The following is a 17,537-nucleotide window of genomic DNA, read 5'->3' on the forward strand; positions in this document are numbered from 1 at the left end:
CAACACCTCCTTCATCTGTTGGGTAGCTGAGGGTCTCCCATGATGCCCAATGGTATTTTCTTTTTTCTTTGTCCCATCCCCAAAAGAAGTCTGCTATTAGGGACTTTATTTGTTTGAGTGTAGTGGAAGTTGGAATCACAGCAGATAAGAGATGAATTGGGAGGGACTGTAACACATACTTCACAAGAGCAGCTCTCCCCCCATAACTGAGAATTTTGGTATGCCATCCTCTAATTCTGGATGTTACTTTGGACACCATACTAGTAAAGTATATGATCCTTTGACCTCCAATATATAAGGGTCAACCCAAGTAAGTAATAGGGCCATGAGTTGTTTTGAAACCAGTGGTATCATGCACAAAGTTACTGACTACTAATATTGTGGTGTACAAGCAGCAAAACAAGGAAAGGATGAGACATCTCTCCTATACTAGAATATGAGGAAACTCAAGGGTAAGTAGAGGAAGGAAGTAAGAAATGATACAGGTTTACGTACAGACTAGTATGGTGATGCTAAAGCATCTTTTGGGCTATTTTAAGCTCCTACACATGTTCGTGTAAAGGGTGTAATATGATGTGTGGTAAAGGAACTAGAAAGAAGAAATGGAAAAGAAATATCACCTGTTCCCTATGCCTACAGGTAATCTACCTTCCTAAATAGACCATATGAGTTAATACAAGGCCTATGAATGGCAACCAGTACAGAAGAATCCTGAAGCACTCGTAAGACCTTATGAGGCTAGTTAACATTCGGGGACGAATGTTCTAAAGGGGGGAAGGATGTTACATCCCGTACTTTGGAACCTTAGAAGGCTTCTTAAGCTTCTCAAGTTTCTGGGAAGGCTCTTAAGTTTCTTAAAAGTCATTATGTGAGTTGGATAGTTGATAATGCTATCAAATAACTCCAAGGAAAGGAGAATGAAATGCTTCATAATAAGGAAGATTGGAAATAAGGTTATAAGAATTCGAAAGGAGTTGGAGGCCGAGAAATGAGTCGTAGGACTCGATTAACTCGCGTAAGATACCAACTTGGAGGTCTTACATACTTAAGCTACTCGAGTAAGTGTTGAGACTAAGTAGCAAGGAATACATAAGCTCTTGAAGTGCGATGAGATTACGAACCCACAAAAGGGAAATAAGGAAACGACGCACCTACTTGAAGAAAGTAGGTGACTCACCTACTTGACACATGGCAGCACGTGATAGGTACACGTGGAAGCATATGAAAGTGACACGTTGCAGAAGGTGACACACCCTGGGGTGGACCCCACCTACCACATGGCAACCATGGATAGGTTGCATGGATGAAGTGGCCCAATGAGAGTTTGACACATGTCACCCTTAGGGGATGATACGTGTCACTTCTAATAAGGATATATATGTTCCTTTTGATGACTAAGTTATCTTATTATCCTTTTACACTTAGAAAAAAATAAGAGAGAGTTGAGAGAAAACTTGAGAGAACAAAGAGGAGGAGCTACGGGTTGGTCCAAAAGAAGAGGTACTTCTGTTAGTAATATTAGTATACCTCGTTTTGTATAGCTCCGTTTCAAGTGGTTAAAGATGTTTTGGAAAGATATTTCATAGGTATACAACTTTCATTTAGACTCTACAACCCAGTTTTGCTTTTCTCTACTCCAAAAATGGTGGTGAAGCTTGGGGGAGCTGCTGTCCAGATTTCGTTTTGGAAATCCTACACAGACTGTTGTTGGTATTTTGGGCATATCTCTTTGTACCAAAATTTTTGTAGGGATGATTCGAAATGGTATGCGACCTTGAGACACATGTCTACAACTTTCCTTGGGGCCACAAATCCTGTTTCCGTCAATTACCCCTTCGAAACTAAGAGACAATACGAGACAGTAAGTTGTGCAGAATTCACGTTTTAACAACTTTGGCGAGTTCTGGCCAATTTTGGGTAAGGTAAGGTTTCTCCTTTCAATTTGGAGTTTATGGTGTTTTAATAAGGGTTATATATGTCGTTTAAGTTGCAGGAAATGTAAAAACATGGTAGAAATGTTTGACGTTGAAGACAATGTAAAATTGAAGTTGTCATAGTGGAATTGTAATCGAAATGAGGCGTTATGTATGTGGAGGTTGCTGCTGGTTGTGTGGTGCATGTTTCAGGGTCTAAATATGTTCTAAATAAGGTGGGGGAGATTCTGGTTTCAGCCACACGACCCTCCTCTCTGCACTATTAAAGGTTTTACGAAATAAAGGCTAGACGCCCTATTGTGATACCGTATTTTTGAATAAGTCGTTTGGAGTTTATGTTGTATATTGTTGGTATGAATTGCTGCAGGTTGTTGTTGTTGGTTGGCTGTAGGTCTTAGGGACCTAATTGAAAATTCGGATAGGGCACATTATAGGGGAGGTGCTGTCCAATTTTCGTCGACGCCTTAGCGAATAACAGAACTAGTTGAGGAAACGACTAAGGAAATATACTCCATTAATACTAAGGTGTAACCTAAGATGCTGGAAAGTTAAGAAGGGTTGATACTCATATTTATTTTATGTTACTTAGGTTTAAAGGACGACGAGACGAACGGGATAAAAAGTAACCCGTAACAGGTATGTAAAGTTATTCCCTCTTTTGGCATGTTTTGGTATAAGTATGTAAAGTTAAAGTTTCTTTCTTTTGGCATGTTTTGGCACACGTATGTAAGGCTTATACTTTCTTTTAGCATTTCTTTGACATAAGTATATAAAGCTAATATTCCTTTTCAGCATGGATTTTAAGAAACAAGTATATAACTTTCATATGATTTTAAAGAAGTTCCTGTTCGTAAAGCCTCTAGAATGACCAACTTCTCGACTTCCAAAATATATTTTGTTATGCCTTGATATGTTTATATAATTCCCAAAAGTTCTATTTTGATATAACCCATAGTAACTTTCAAAAGGTACTTGATATGATCCTTGTATGGATTTTGAATGATAGCTTATTTTGATTATTCCATCGAGTCTCAAATTTGATTTAAATTGCATTTGGTTTCTCACTACTCCACTCGTGGATGCCTCAATGCTTTTTTCACCAAGCCCGGGCCAGGTTTTGTTATCATGCATACTTTTCTGCTTTGTTCGCCGTGCCCCGACGTGAGGCAGCAGGTACAACCTGTACATGGGAATTACGGAGTTATGATGTGCCATGTACACACATGATATGATATGATCTGATATGACCATCTGATATGATATGATAATATTTACGGAGATATTTCCTACTCTGGAGTTATGATGTGCTGTGGCACCAGTGACGGGGCGGCGACCACATTTTGTATTTGTTCACCGAGTCCCATAATGGGACCGGATATGGCATATGTTTCTCTGCATACATTATTTGTGGTTATGTAAAGCATTTTGGTATTCTGGATAGTTTGCTCATTTTTGCACCTTCTGTTTTGGTAATGGCTTTACTAGTTACAGTCCATGCTTTATATACTCAGTACATATATCGTACTGACCCCCCATTCTTTGGGGGGCTACGTTTCATGCCCGTAGGTACATATGTTCATTTTGGAAGTCCGCTTGCTTAGGGTTTCCACTCAGCGATGTTGGGAGCGCTCCACTATTCCGGAGCCTAACTTTTGATGCTGGTCATTTGATATGTATATATTTATTTGTCCAGGGGTACGGCGGGGGCCCTGTCCCACCATATGTTGCTGTTACCATTCTTAGAGGTCTGTAGATATATGTGTATGTGGGTTATTTGTAAGTTTGTTTCAGTTGTGCTCATCCGACGAATTGCAAATATTTTCGTGGTATGGCAGCCTCGTCGGCTCGCATGACCTTTCCTGTCATGATATAGGTGAATGAGGCTACAGGTTTATGAAAAAACGTTTTTGACCTATTAGGGTTTGTGTATGGTATCACATCACACACGGTTCAACTTAAGGGTAATTGATATATACGCATAAGGGGGTCTAGGTCGGACCCCAGTCGCGGCCCACGGGGTTGGGTCATGACAGAATTTTTTCAAAGGGGAGATAATGTAACATCCCCTAAAAATGTTGTATACGATGTTTCAATTCTCACCTAAAAATGATACAGCCTCTATATTTTGGTCATAACTTTTTATAGGATTGTCCAAATTGGGTGATTCAAATTTCTGAGTAACCACAAGATCATTACCTACAACTTTTGTGAGACCATAATTTAAGTTTCAAAGGTTAAGTAGGTCAAATAAATTAATTATTGTAAGACAGTGTGTTGTGACGAAATAGAGTGTTTGTAGAAGAAAATTCATATCTCACTGTAGGATGCTACAAATTGGTTGATTCTTGAACGACATGAAACTAGACTTCTATATCTACAATTCTTAGAGACACCAAATGCTAATAATGAATTTATCTTGTTCAAAAGAAGCTCCGAAAAGTAGTATTCTGTCAAAGATAACTCATTTCACCTCCCATGAAAAGATCTGGATACATTTGACATCACTCATGACATAAATTGTCCTCCAATTAACATCATCCATGACATCATAATTTTTTATTAAATTTTCATATTTTTCTTTATAATTATTTTATTTATTGTTAGGTCCCTCTTTCTCACCTATAAATACTCACCTTATTTCCTCATTTTATTCATCAAGCTTTCTCAAGCAAATCTTCTCTCTATACACTTCTTTACATATTCTCAAATATAGTTTTAGTTCTTATTAGAAGAAATACTATTTTGGTGATTCATATACTTCGGGTAGTACATAAAATATTCCGGCGAGGAGAAAAGCTAGGACTCAAGGGTGTTCATTAAGTCTTTCGATTCTGACTAAAGCTTCGGATTCTAGGTATGTAAGGCTTCAATGAGAGTATTCCTTCCACTCTCATGCCTAAATTATTTTGATTATATGATAAATTATGTTTATTTTCTTTAAGTTTCACTCTAAGTTATGTGGGTGTTAATCCATTGTTCTTTCACTCATGTAGTACAAAAATTTTTCAACTAAATCTCTTGATTTCAAGTAATATTTTCTTATGTTAATTCTTATTTTTACTTAATAGTATGAATCATGGTAAAATTAATAATTATTGCTCTATTTTGATGCAATATAATTTTATATGTATGAATTGATGGTTTACAAGTAATTCCTGTATTTATCTGTTTAAAGGTTCTTGAAATTAATGGTGGGTTGTTTAAAGCATGATTTTTAATTAATGGATTTCAAAGTATTTATGTATATTTATTTACATACATATTTGCAAGTTGAAGTGATTTGAACCCACCTAATTTTACTATGTTTTTAATAAAGTTTGACTTGAAAGCCTTGACTCCAAATGAATGTTTGTGACAGCAATATCTATGATCAAAAGGGAGTCTTATGAAAATAAAGAATGATGAAATGATATGAATGATGGATTCTTTATGCAATAAGGACAATTCTTACATATTTGATTTTTTAAATATTTTAATGAGCTATTCTACCGAATATGATGTTTGAATTCTCAAGTTATATGCTATGAATATTTTAAAGTATTAAACTATTCTGTGGGATTGACTTAGCACCGAATGAGGCATTGAGGTGGGATTCGGTAAGGGAATCCTAGTAGCAACCCCTTGTCTCATTAACTATGTGCCAACATAGGAGCCCTTGTAGGCTTAGGCTAATGGATCCATAAATAGCCCTTAAAGTTAAAGTTAAAGAAATGAATGAAGTTGACGCAGTTCTACCTGGCAAGTAGTCTTCTCGGCCAACGTAGGGGGTTATGTTGGATTCCATGTAATAGCTCACATGGTCTTAAATGTTGGTTATGGTTATTTTCCCACAAAATGAATGTTTTAAAGGATATCTATATGATTTATTATGCATGCATTACATTATGTTCCATAATACATAAATGTTATAATGTTTCCTCAATGTTCATGCATCTTTACATACTTAGTACATTCAAAGTACTAACGCATACTCTTTTGCCTACATGATATCACCATGTAGGGACCAGTGCTCCTCCTCGTTCTCCTCTACGTGGCTAGTTGAGATTTCGTTGAAGACTACTTTTGGTGAGTTCCCATGTTCCGGAAACAGTACTCCTTTATCTTTTTAGCTTATGATATGTTGAGATATTTTACTATGTTATTTCTTCTATTAGAATTGAGGGTGAGCTAGGGACTTGTCTTAGTCCCGTTAAATCTAATAGTTAGAGGTATTGTTGGACATATGTAAGGTGAAGATTTACTATTATGATTTCCTCTTGTTTATTTATCATTATTACCTATTAAAGGCTAAAAGAATTCTAAGAGGCTTGTTTGAAGTACTTTCGGGTTTCTCATTCGCCATATGACGTCTAGGCCCTAGGCTTGGGTCGTGACAATTTACTAACAAAAATGAAACCCTTAGGAACCTTCTAGTGGGAATATTATCTTCACTAAAATTATCTTCATATGGAAGAGTGACAATATGCCTTTTCCTATTTAAGAAAGCACCAGGATGATCAACACAAACATCAATTGCTAATTGTTTAAAGATTAATTTAATCTTCTCTTGTACCTTAGTAGGTTTCAATGTATCTAGAATATTTAAATTGCATATTTCTAGTTGTAAAGAATTAACATGCTTCTGTTTCATTTCAATTAAAGCATTAATGTTTTGAGTAACTAGTTCAGTTAGAAAGGTAAAGGAGATATCCTTATTATTATAGCTAGCAGTGAATCCTTTAGAATTTATTTTAGAAAAAAGATATATAGTATTAATGAAAGGAATTTAAAGTGTAATTGGAGGGTGTATTTTATCTTTCACTAATAAGAAGAAATGAGGAATACAGACTTTATTCTGATAGATATACGTATTAGACAGTTTATACTTTATATTTAAAGCATTACCAGATGCAGATTTAATTGCATGTGTTGTTTTTTCAAAATATCTAACAGGGATTAATCCTTCTTGAATGCAACTAACATCTGCTCCGCTGTCAATCATAGCTGTGTTAGTAATAGTAAACTCATTGTTAATTAAAATGGTATATTTAATATACCATCTATGCGCAGTTACAATCTATAACATTCTTAAAAATGAATTATCTTTAGGAGTTTCCATAATTTCTTCGACCTTTTCATTTTCATCAATAATACCTTTTCCTTTATTAGTAGGAGATGGTGATTCTTGTTGATCAAGGTTTTCTAATTGAGAAATCCGATGATTATGAATAATTTGACTTTGTTTGAGAGATTTAATCTCTTGTTTAAGTTTTTCAACTTCAAATTTTAAATCATCCAAAGAAGTATCTCTAACAGTGGTATTAGTCTTTGTATCAAACTTCTGTTAGAGAGTATGGTTTCGAATCAATATCAATTTTAGTTTTGGTTTTATTTGACTAGGAGCTAGTTGCAGAGGCCATATTAATGATTTTGCTCCTAGTTTCATCATCAGAAATTTCTTTCAGTAGTTCAATTATATTATTAGAAGTGATAGTATGCATATTTAAATCTTGAAATTGAGACTGTAGTTTATAAAACTCATCAGTTTTGCAAGAACAATTATTACCTGTGTAATAAATACCACATTTAGGAGAAGCTTCTTTCTCATTATCAGAGAAATCAATAAGTGCAACTTCACTTTCAGATTCTTCAGTACTTGATTCGTCTTTAAAGGAATAATTTGATTCTGAACCCGAAGTATATAATAAACCATATACTTTATCATGAATATCTTTATCAAGGTTTAAGCTTTATAGCTTTTGAAATTTATAATTTGGATCAATATGCCCATATTGACCACACTCGTAGCATTTTATTTTGCTAAGATCTCTTTTAGAATTTTTTTTTGTAAATCTAGTAGATTTACGGTGAGTTCTTTTTGCCTCACATTTTTCCTTACTCCGGTGATATTTATAGGGTCTATCTTCCCTAGAACGATGATGTTTTTTGAATTTTTTACTTGATTTATGAGAAGGGCCTGCAACAGCAAATTGAGTACAAAAATCTCCTAATTGAGACTTCTCTATTTTGCTTTTTGCCTTTAATTACTGAGCTAGTTTAAGCTCATTACATAGATTTAATCCTTCTTGAGTGCAAGTTCCAATTAACTGGCAATAAGTGAAGATATCATAAGGAATAGCAAAATGAGTTCCCCGTAGAGTTTTTCGAACTCTTTCTGCAAATAAAGGAGGAAGGCCATCTATAAATTTAGTCTTCCAATGAACATTATTACTTTCTGGCAAGTCCATTACTCGACTTAAAAAAGTGTCTTTATACCACCTAAATTCTCCTAAATATCTTCAACGTAGTTCATTTAGAAGTGTCCTAAGGGTTTCATTTTGGTTGGTAAATCTACCATTGAAGTGTTCAAGTATGGTGAATATCAAAGTATAAACAACATCTTGTCGAACATTCTCGACTAGTCTTTGAGATGTCCCTTCTTCAGAGATGACTGCCTCTATTGTTACTTACCTTTTAATTGAAGAAACTATAGCCGTACGAATATCATTTGTTAAAAACTTATCCCACCAACCTCATAATTGGCCTATAAATCCTGCTACTATCATTTTACAAGTGGTATGGTCACTGTTGTGATTTGTAGATTTACAAATGGTGGCGTACATTAACATTCTATGTAGAAGGATGGAGACCTGTCTATCAGTTAAGCCATCAATATTCCATTCATAAATTTGATTACCACTATAAGATATATTAGTTTTGATCCAATTTCTTTCTTCTATAAGAACATCTTGAGGAGTAGGGCGAGGATAATAATAGGTTATCATAGAAGATTTAGTAGCATATCTGCTACCGGATTTAAACTTAGAATTTATTTTAGTGCCATTGAACCGAAATGGCTTAAGTTCAGAAATATCGTCCTCTATTGGAGGGTTGGTTATCATGCCAATAGGTTTAGCATTTAAGTTTGCTAATTTCTTTTCAAGAAGTTCTTCTAAATCGGTTAATGTCTTAGTTTTAAAATCCTTTACCTCTATAGGTCAGTGAATATGAGTAGGAGTCTGGAAAAGGACCTTGTTTTCTACTGTGGAAGCTATATCAGAAGGTTAGTTTCTTTTAATATTTTTTATAGCAAGATTAATTGCTCAAGTTTAGCATCGAGAGAACTAATGTGTTCACCAATGACCTTAACATAAAGACTCAAATAATTATTTTGAGCAATCAAATTATTAATTTCCTTTATGCTAATTTTTGCGACATCATTTTCAATAAAATTTTGTAAAGCCGAAAAGGTGAGGCCTGTATTATTAGGCAAGATAAAAGGGTTTTGAGGGGGATAAATGTTACACCCCATAGTTTTGTACAGTGTAGCATGTTTTTGTTAAAAATATTGCCGCGTGATACATGTTATCTATGAGACTTCACCCAAGTAGTAACGGTTGGGAATAGGTTTATAAGAATCTGGAAAGAGTTGGAGGCCGAATAATGAGTCGTGGTACTCCATTTACTTACGTAAGCCACCAACTTGGATGTTGTACATACTTAAACTAGTTGAGAGGACAAACCTATGAAAGGGAGCAAAATCTAGTTTCCGAACTTACGAAAGCGAAGCAGGCAGGTGACAAGCAAGCAGGTGACAAGCAGGCAGGTGACAAGCAAGTAGGTGACACACCTAGGTGGGACCCACACTGCCATGTGTCAGCATATGATTGGTGGCATGTAATGACGTGGCTGCCTAAGGTTGTGACATGTGTCACCTTCCAAAAGGATATATATGTGTAAAGTGCTGAAAATTTATCACATTTCAGCCTTCTCTCTTCAAAAAATAACTTGAGAGAAAAACCAAGAACAAGAGAGAGTATAGCTACGGGTTTGGTGACCAAGAAAGGTAAGTCCCGATTTCTTTCCGTGAATTAATTATTTAAGGTATCCTATGATGATATGATGGTGTTTAACAACATAAAATTTATCGTTAGGGAAAAGAGGAGTTTTTGTTCTTGTTAACAGACCCATTTTTGAAGATACCACTATTAGTAAAATGAGTATAACTCCTTGTGTAAGGCTTCATTTTAAGTGATTCAAGATGTTTTGGAAAGATATTTCATAGGGATATAACTTTTATTTAGCCTCTAAAACCTATTTTTTCTTTTATCTGCTCGAAAAATGGTGGTGAAGCATGGGGGAGCTGCTGCCCAGATTTCGTTTTAGAAATTTTACAAGGACTGCTGTTGGTATCTTGGGAATATCTTTTTGTACAAAATTGATGTAGGGATAATTCAAAATTTTATGCGACTCTAAGACACATGTATATAACTTTCATTAAGGACACAAATCCTGTTTCCCTCAATTACCCCTTCGAAACTAAGCGACAATACAAGATAGTAAGCTGTCCAGAATTCACATTTTGATAGTTTTGACAAGTTTAACGTAAGGTAAGGTCTTTTATTCTAATTTGAAGTTTATGGTGTTGTCATATGGTGTATTACGCACCTTGTATGATGCTGGAAGTGTAAAAATGTCATAGCAATGTGTAACGTTCGAAGCAATCTAAATTATAGTCGTTATAGTCGAATTGTAGTCGAAGTAAAGTGTTGTTATTGTGAATGGTTGCTGCAGGGGTGTGATGTGTGGTTGCAGGGCCTAAATGTGTTTTAAAGTGGGTTAGGGTGCTGCTGGTTGAAGACACATGACCCCTCGTTTCGTATAATTAAAGGCGTTACAAAATAAAGGCTAGATGCCCTATTGTGATATCGTATTTTTGAATAAGTCGTTTGAAGTTTATGTTGTATATTGTTGTTGTGAATTGCTTAAACATATGCTGCAGGTTGTTGTTGTTGGTTGGCTGTAGGTCTTAGGGACCTAATTGGAAATCCGGATAGGGTACATTGTAGGGGAGGTGCTGCCCAATTTTTGTTAACACCTTAACAAACTAAAGAACTAGTCGAGGAAACGACTAAGGAAATGGATTCCATTAATACTAAGGTGTAACCTAAGATAATGGAAAGTTAAGAAAGTTTGATATTCATATTACTTTTATGTTGAATAGGTTCAAAGGACGACGAGGCGAACGGGATAAAAAGTAACTCACAAGAGGTATGTGAAGCTACCCTTTCTTCTTTCTGGCATGTCTTAGAAGTAAGAATTATGTATGTGAAATTGGTAATTGTTCCATTCTAAAAATCTGAGTATGAGTTAAGAGTTTTGTCCACTACCTACTAAATTGATAAAAAGGTAGTACATGTAAAGCTTGTCTTTTCCTACCTCCAAAGAGACTGGATCGTGGGTAATCTAGGGCATGGATCTGGAGGTAACTCCATTCATAAGTTTTGGGTATTATTCATGACTTGTAGTCACAATTGAACGTCAAAGGTCTTAAGGTATTTGAACTATGACTCTCAAGCCTTCTATATGCTGAATAGTGATGGGATGTGTAAGCTCCTACACCTGGGGGTTCTTGGGCATACTCTATGATAATGGTTGAGGGATATTTGATATGCTGATGAGTCCTACATGTATTTATATGCATATTACATTATATATGGATCGGGCCATCGTTTCTCGGCGTTGTTATATGATATGCATGTATACGGATCGGGCCGTCGTACCTTGGCACTATTATGCATTATACAGATCGGGCCGTCGTACCTCGGCACTGTTATATGAGATATGGATCGGGCCATCATACCTCAGCATTATCATTATTATGACATGATATAAGGATCGGGCCGTCGTTCCTCGGCATGTACTTGCTATATACATGGACCGGGCTGTGCGTTCCACAACACTAATAATACATATGTGCTCTAGATAGCAGAATAATATAATTGTTACACCAAGTCCCTGAACGGGCTGAGTACGGTACGTGATAATAGTATGTGTGACTTTGTTTTATAAGATGCAGGTACGGTGAATAGCTAAATATTATACTTGCCCTGTATCCCTGTTTTAACTGTAATTCCTTATATACTGTTATATGCTTACATACTCAGTACATATGTCGTACTGACCCCCTTTCCTCGGGGTGGCTGCATTTCATGCCCGCAGGTACAGACGCGCGCTTTGGGGATCAGCCAGCCTAGGGTTCCACTCGGCAAGTTTGGGAAAAGCTCTACTGTGTCGGAGCCTAGCGTTTGGTACTAAACCTCTAATGTATATTTGTTTATTCAGGGGTACGGCGAGGGTCCTGTCCTGCCTTATGTTATCACTAATACTCTTAGAGGTCTGTAGATACGTGTGTGGGTTGTGTATACATGCGTGTTTAGTTGTGTCTGTATGAATTATATTCTGGGACGTTCCCTTTATCGTGGCATCCCTTTCGGCTCGCATATGTATTTAAAACGGGATGACCCTACATGCTACGATAGGCTCTTCCGCTTGTAAGTCGTGTTGCCTACTGAGACGTTGTGACCCAAATAGGTGACATATTTAATTATGGTTACCAGGAGTGCATGCGAGTGTCTTGCTAGGGCACCCAGTCGCAGCCTACGGGGATGGGTCGTGACATAAGTGGTATCAGAGCTGTTCATCCTTGAAGTGTCTACAGACCGTGTCTAATAGTGGCTTGTTTATCAGTGTGTTGTGCACCACATCTATAAACAGGAGGCTACAGGACATTTAGGATATTGTCTATTTTTTTACCTTACATCATGCGATAGAGCGGTAATATTAAGATGATTCCTTCCTAACGATTTATTCTGTTTACAGTAATGCCTTCAAGGAAAGCAATAGCTGCCCAGAAGGGCAAATTAGTAGCAGGGGAAACTTGTCAGACCCTAAGAGTTACAAGGGCGCGTGCCCAGTCTATGCCGGGGACTACGCTCCAGTCCGTAAGTTCTACTACACCATTACTTTTAGAGCAGCATAGAGCAGCAGCAAGCTCTACTACACCGCCACTTCTAGAGGAACATAGGGAAGCAGCAGCTGCAGAACCCGAGACTCCAGAGCCTGAACCTCCAGCCCTACAGCCAGGGCCGGAAGATAGGGCCATGAGAGATGCGGTTCAATTGCTGACTAGGATAGTAGCAGGGCAGGCTCGAAGGCATAGGCTAGGAGCCGATGATGTAGATAGACATGACAGCTTGAGGGTTCGTGACTTCTTGACTTATAACCCTCCAGAGTTTTATAGGTCGAGACCCATAGATGACCCACAGGAGTTCATTCAACAGATGCAGCATACGTTAACAGTAATTGGGGCTTCTGAGACTGAGTCTGTTGAATTGGCTTCATATCGACTGCGTGACGTAGCCGTTAATTGGTATGAGTCTTGGAAACTATCAAGAGGCGAGGATGCTCCTTTAGCAGTCTAGGATGAGTTTGTGGAAGCCTTCCTTAACCACTTTCTACCTCCGGAAATGAAGCGAGCCAGAGTTGATAATTTTTTGCAGTTAAGGCAAAATGGCAGGAGCATTAGAGACTATAGCCTTGAGTTTGACTCGTTGGTGAGACATGCACCCACTATTGTGGCAGATATGGCTGATAGGGTGCATCGCTATGTGATGGAGCTAGATCGCTACTTGATTGATAGTTGTATGGCCATGGATTCTCAGCCAGGCATGGATATTGCTCGAGTACAGGCGTATGCATAAGGGGTGGAGGATCGACACGGAGGGTGACAACCCGATAGAAGTTATGATAGAGGCCAGCATAAGAGAGTTAGGTTGGGTCGTTATTTAGGGGAGTTTCAAGGAGACCAGCCTCAGTAGTATAGTAGGTATCCTTCCCAGCAAGCCCAGAGTTCACCCCCATAGTTTATGGGTAGGGGGTTCAATAGCATAGGGTATTCAGCAACCGGTCAGAGCTCACAAATGAATAGGGATTTGCGTCGGTCGAGGCCTCCTTTGCCTCGGTGCTCTCATTGTGGTAGGTCTCACTTTGGGGAATGCCGTTCTGTTCCGGGTGCTTGTTTCACTTGTGGCCGTCAAGGCTATTTCATGAGAGATTGCCCACTTAAGGGTAACCAAGGTAGTGCATCCCAGCCTACTGGGTCAGTTGCTGGTTCTTCGTCTTTGGTTGCTATGCGCCCTATGGGGCAGGTTACTTAGACAATAGTAGGCCGTAGTAGAGTTCGTGGTGGAACTTCTAGTTCTAGTGGTCCTTCGAACCGCATCTACGCCTTACTAGCAGATAGGATCAGGAGGCACCACTAGATGTGGTTACAGGTATATTATCAATTTCCTTTCGAAATATATATGCATTAATATCAGGAGCCCTGTGTGGCTATAATATGATATGATCTGAATATATATATGCGTGCCCTGTGAGGTACTGTTGGTATTTTCTGCATGCAGGTTTTTGAGATGGTAAGAAATATAGAGGAAACTCTGCCAAAATTTTTCAAAAAAAAAGATACAGGGTTGCAGTATACCCTGTCTGTAATAAGAAGTATGATACTATGGGATGGAACAACAACATGGTATGATGTGAATATAACGAGGATCGCTATGAAAATAAGTAAAGCCTAGTGAGAAAGTGGCTAAAGATCGGATATGGTCCGTGTAATAAGAATATAAGGGTAACTTGGGCGGTGCAGCTTAGCCTACCCGATCAGCTGCTGGGTTATCGTCTTCTTCAGTAGCTATGCGCCCCACGGGGCAGGATGCGACCATACCAGCACTAAGGCACCAGATCCCATCAGAACTCCGAAGTTAAGCGTGCTTGGACGAGAGTAGCACAGGGATGGGTGACCTCCTGGGAAGCCCTGCGCGGTTGGGATATGAAATGCTATGAACATATGTATTTGAAAATTTGAACATAAGAGGACACTAAAATGGATACATCCGAAAGGGGGGAAGTGGATATAGGAGATACAAGAGTGGGATGAAACCAACAAACACTATAATGTGTTCAAGTGAATATTTAAATTTCAAGTGAGATCCCATGCTGGAATGAGCCGGCAAAGATCTAAAAGCCACCAATGAACGGATAGAAGCCATGACACCTGAGATAGTGCTGAGAATTATTAGTAAGGACCTTACATAGTATGACATCAAAGAATGGATGTGTACAAAGAGGATGAATACGACAAGAGAGTCACAATGAGAATTTAAGGATATTGTAAGAGATAGCAAGGCTATACTTGACTAAAGGTTAAATTGTTGGCAACTGAATTATTGGTTACTGATATTGTGACTTACAAGTAACACAAAATAAAGGATAAGAGATCTTTCCTAAGGTAGAATACAAGAAAACTTAAGAATAAGTTAAGAAAAGGAAAGACCGCGAAAAAAAAATTGAACGCACTTGGTATAGAATTTTCCTGATATCCTTTTAGACCTTGTAAGAGTTAACATTCGAGGACGAATGTTCTAAAGGGGGGAAGGATGTTACACCCCATAGTTTTGTACAGTGTAGCATGTTTTTGTTAAAAATATTGCCGCGGGATACATGTTATCTATGAGACTCCACCCAAGTAGTAACGGTTGGGAATAGGTTTATAAGAATCTGGAAAGAGTTGGAGGCCGAATAATGAGTCGTGGTACTCCATTTACTTATGTAAGACACCAACTTGGATGTTGTACATACTTAAACTAGTTGAGTACATACTAAGCTTACGTAGTACGGATTACATAGAATCTTAAAATAAGACGAGAGGACAAACCTATGAAAGGGAGCAAAAACTAGTTTCCGAACTTACGAAAGTGAAGCAGGCAGGTGAAAAGCAAGAAGGTGACAAGCAGGCAGGTGACAAGCAAGTAGGTGACACACCTAGGTGGGACCCACACTGCCATGTGGCAGCATGTGATTGGTGGCATGTAATGACGTGGCTGTCTAAGGTTGTGACACGTGTCACCCTTAGAGGATGACACATGTCACCTTCCAAAAGGATATATATGTGTAAAGTGCTGAAAATTTATCACATTTCAGCCTTCTCTCTTCAAAAAAAAAACTTGAGAGAAAAACCACGAACAAGAGAGAGTATAGCTACGGGTTTGGTGGCCAAGAAAGGTAAGGCCCGATTTCTTTCAGTGAATTAATTATTTAAGGTATCCTATGATGATATGACGGTGTTTAACAACATAAAATTTATCGTTAGGGAAAAGAGGAGTTTTTGTTCTTGTTAACAGACCCGTTTTTGAAGATACCACTATTAGTAAAACGAGTATAACTCCTTGTGTAAGGATTCGTTTTAAGTGATTCAAGATGTTTTGGAAAGATATTTCATAGGGATATAACTTTTATTTAGCCTCTAAAACCCAGTTTTTCTTTTATCTGCTCGAAAAAGGGTGGTGAAGCATGGGGGAGCAGCTGCCCAGATTTCGTTTTAGAAATTTTACAAGAACTGCTGTTGGTATCTTAGGAATATATTTTTTTACAAATTGATATAGGGGTAATTCAAAAATTTATGAAACCCTAAGACACATGTCAATAACTTTCATTGAGGACACAAATCCTGTTTCCCTCAATTACCCCTTCGAAACTAAGCGATAATACAAGACAGTAAGCTGTCCAGAATTCACATTTTGATAGTTTTGACAAGTTTAACGTAAGGTAAGGTCTTTCCTTCTAATTTGAAGTTTATGGTGTTGTCATAGGGTGTATTAGGCACCTTGTATGATGCTGGAAGTGTAAAAATGTCATAGCAATGTGTAACGTTCGAAGCAATACAAATTGTAGTCATTATAGTCGAATTATAGTCGAAGTAAAGTGTTGTTATTGTTAATGGTTGCTGCAGGGGTGTGATGTGTGGTTGCAGGGCCTAAATGTGTTTTAAAGTGGGTTAGGGTACTGCTGGTTGAAGACACATGACCCCTTGTTTCGTATAATTAAAGGCATTACAAAATAAAGGCTAGATGCCCTATTGTGATATCGTATTTTTGAATAAGTCGTTTGAAGTTTATGTTGTATATTGTTGTTGTGAATTGCTTAAACATATGCTGCAGGTTGTTGTTGTTGGTTGGCTGTAGGTCTTAGGGACCTAATTGGAAATCCGGATAGGGCACATTGTAGGGGAGGTGCTGCCCAATTTTCGTTAACACCTTAACAAACTAAAGAACTAGTCGAGGAAACAACTAAGGAAATGGATTCCATTAATACTAAGGTGTAACCTAAGATACTGGAAAGTTAAGAAAGTTTTATATTCATATTACTTTTATGTTGAATAGGTTCAAAGGACAACGAGGTGAACGGGATAAAAAGTAACTCACAAGAGGTATGTGAAGCTACCCTTTCTTTTTTTTGTCATGTCTTAGAAGTAAGAATTATGTATGTGAAATTGGTAATTGTTCCATTCTAAAAATCTGAGTATGAGTTAAGAGTTTTGTCCACTACCTACTGAATTGATAAAAAGGTAGTACATGTAAAGCTTGTCTTTTCCTACCTCCAAAGAGACTGGATCGTGGGTAATCTAGGGCATGGATCTGGAGGTGACTCCATTCATAAGTTCTGGGTATAATTCATGACTTGTAGTCACGATTGAACATCAAAGGTCTGAAGGTACTTGAACCATGACTCTCAAGCCTTCTATAGGCTGAATAGTGATGGGATGTGTAAGCTCCTATACCTGGGGGTTCTTTGGCATACTCTATGATAATGGTTGAGGGATATTTGATATGCTGATGAGTCCTACATGTATGTATATGCATATTACATTATATATGGATCGGGCCATCGTTCCTCGGTGTTGTTATATGATATGTATGTATACGGATCAGGCCGTCGTACCTTGGC

General features: G+C 37.7%; 2 pseudogenes; one reads left to right on the top strand and one right to left on the bottom strand.

Moving 5' to 3' along the window:
* The window catches only part of LOC129892473 (uncharacterized), a 37,637-nt pseudogene extending 28,822 nt beyond the window's left edge, over nucleotides 1–8,815 (bottom strand).
* Nucleotides 8,816–14,464: 5,649 nt separating this feature from the next.
* Nucleotides 14,465–14,585, top strand: LOC129904564 (5S ribosomal RNA; annotated as a pseudogene).
* The last annotated feature ends 2,952 nt before the right edge of the window (nucleotides 14,586–17,537 follow it).

Source organism: Solanum dulcamara, chromosome 1 (assembly GCF_947179165.1).
Source record: "Solanum dulcamara chromosome 1, daSolDulc1.2, whole genome shotgun sequence".
In the NCBI taxonomy this organism is placed as follows: domain Eukaryota; kingdom Viridiplantae; phylum Streptophyta; class Magnoliopsida; order Solanales; family Solanaceae; genus Solanum; species Solanum dulcamara.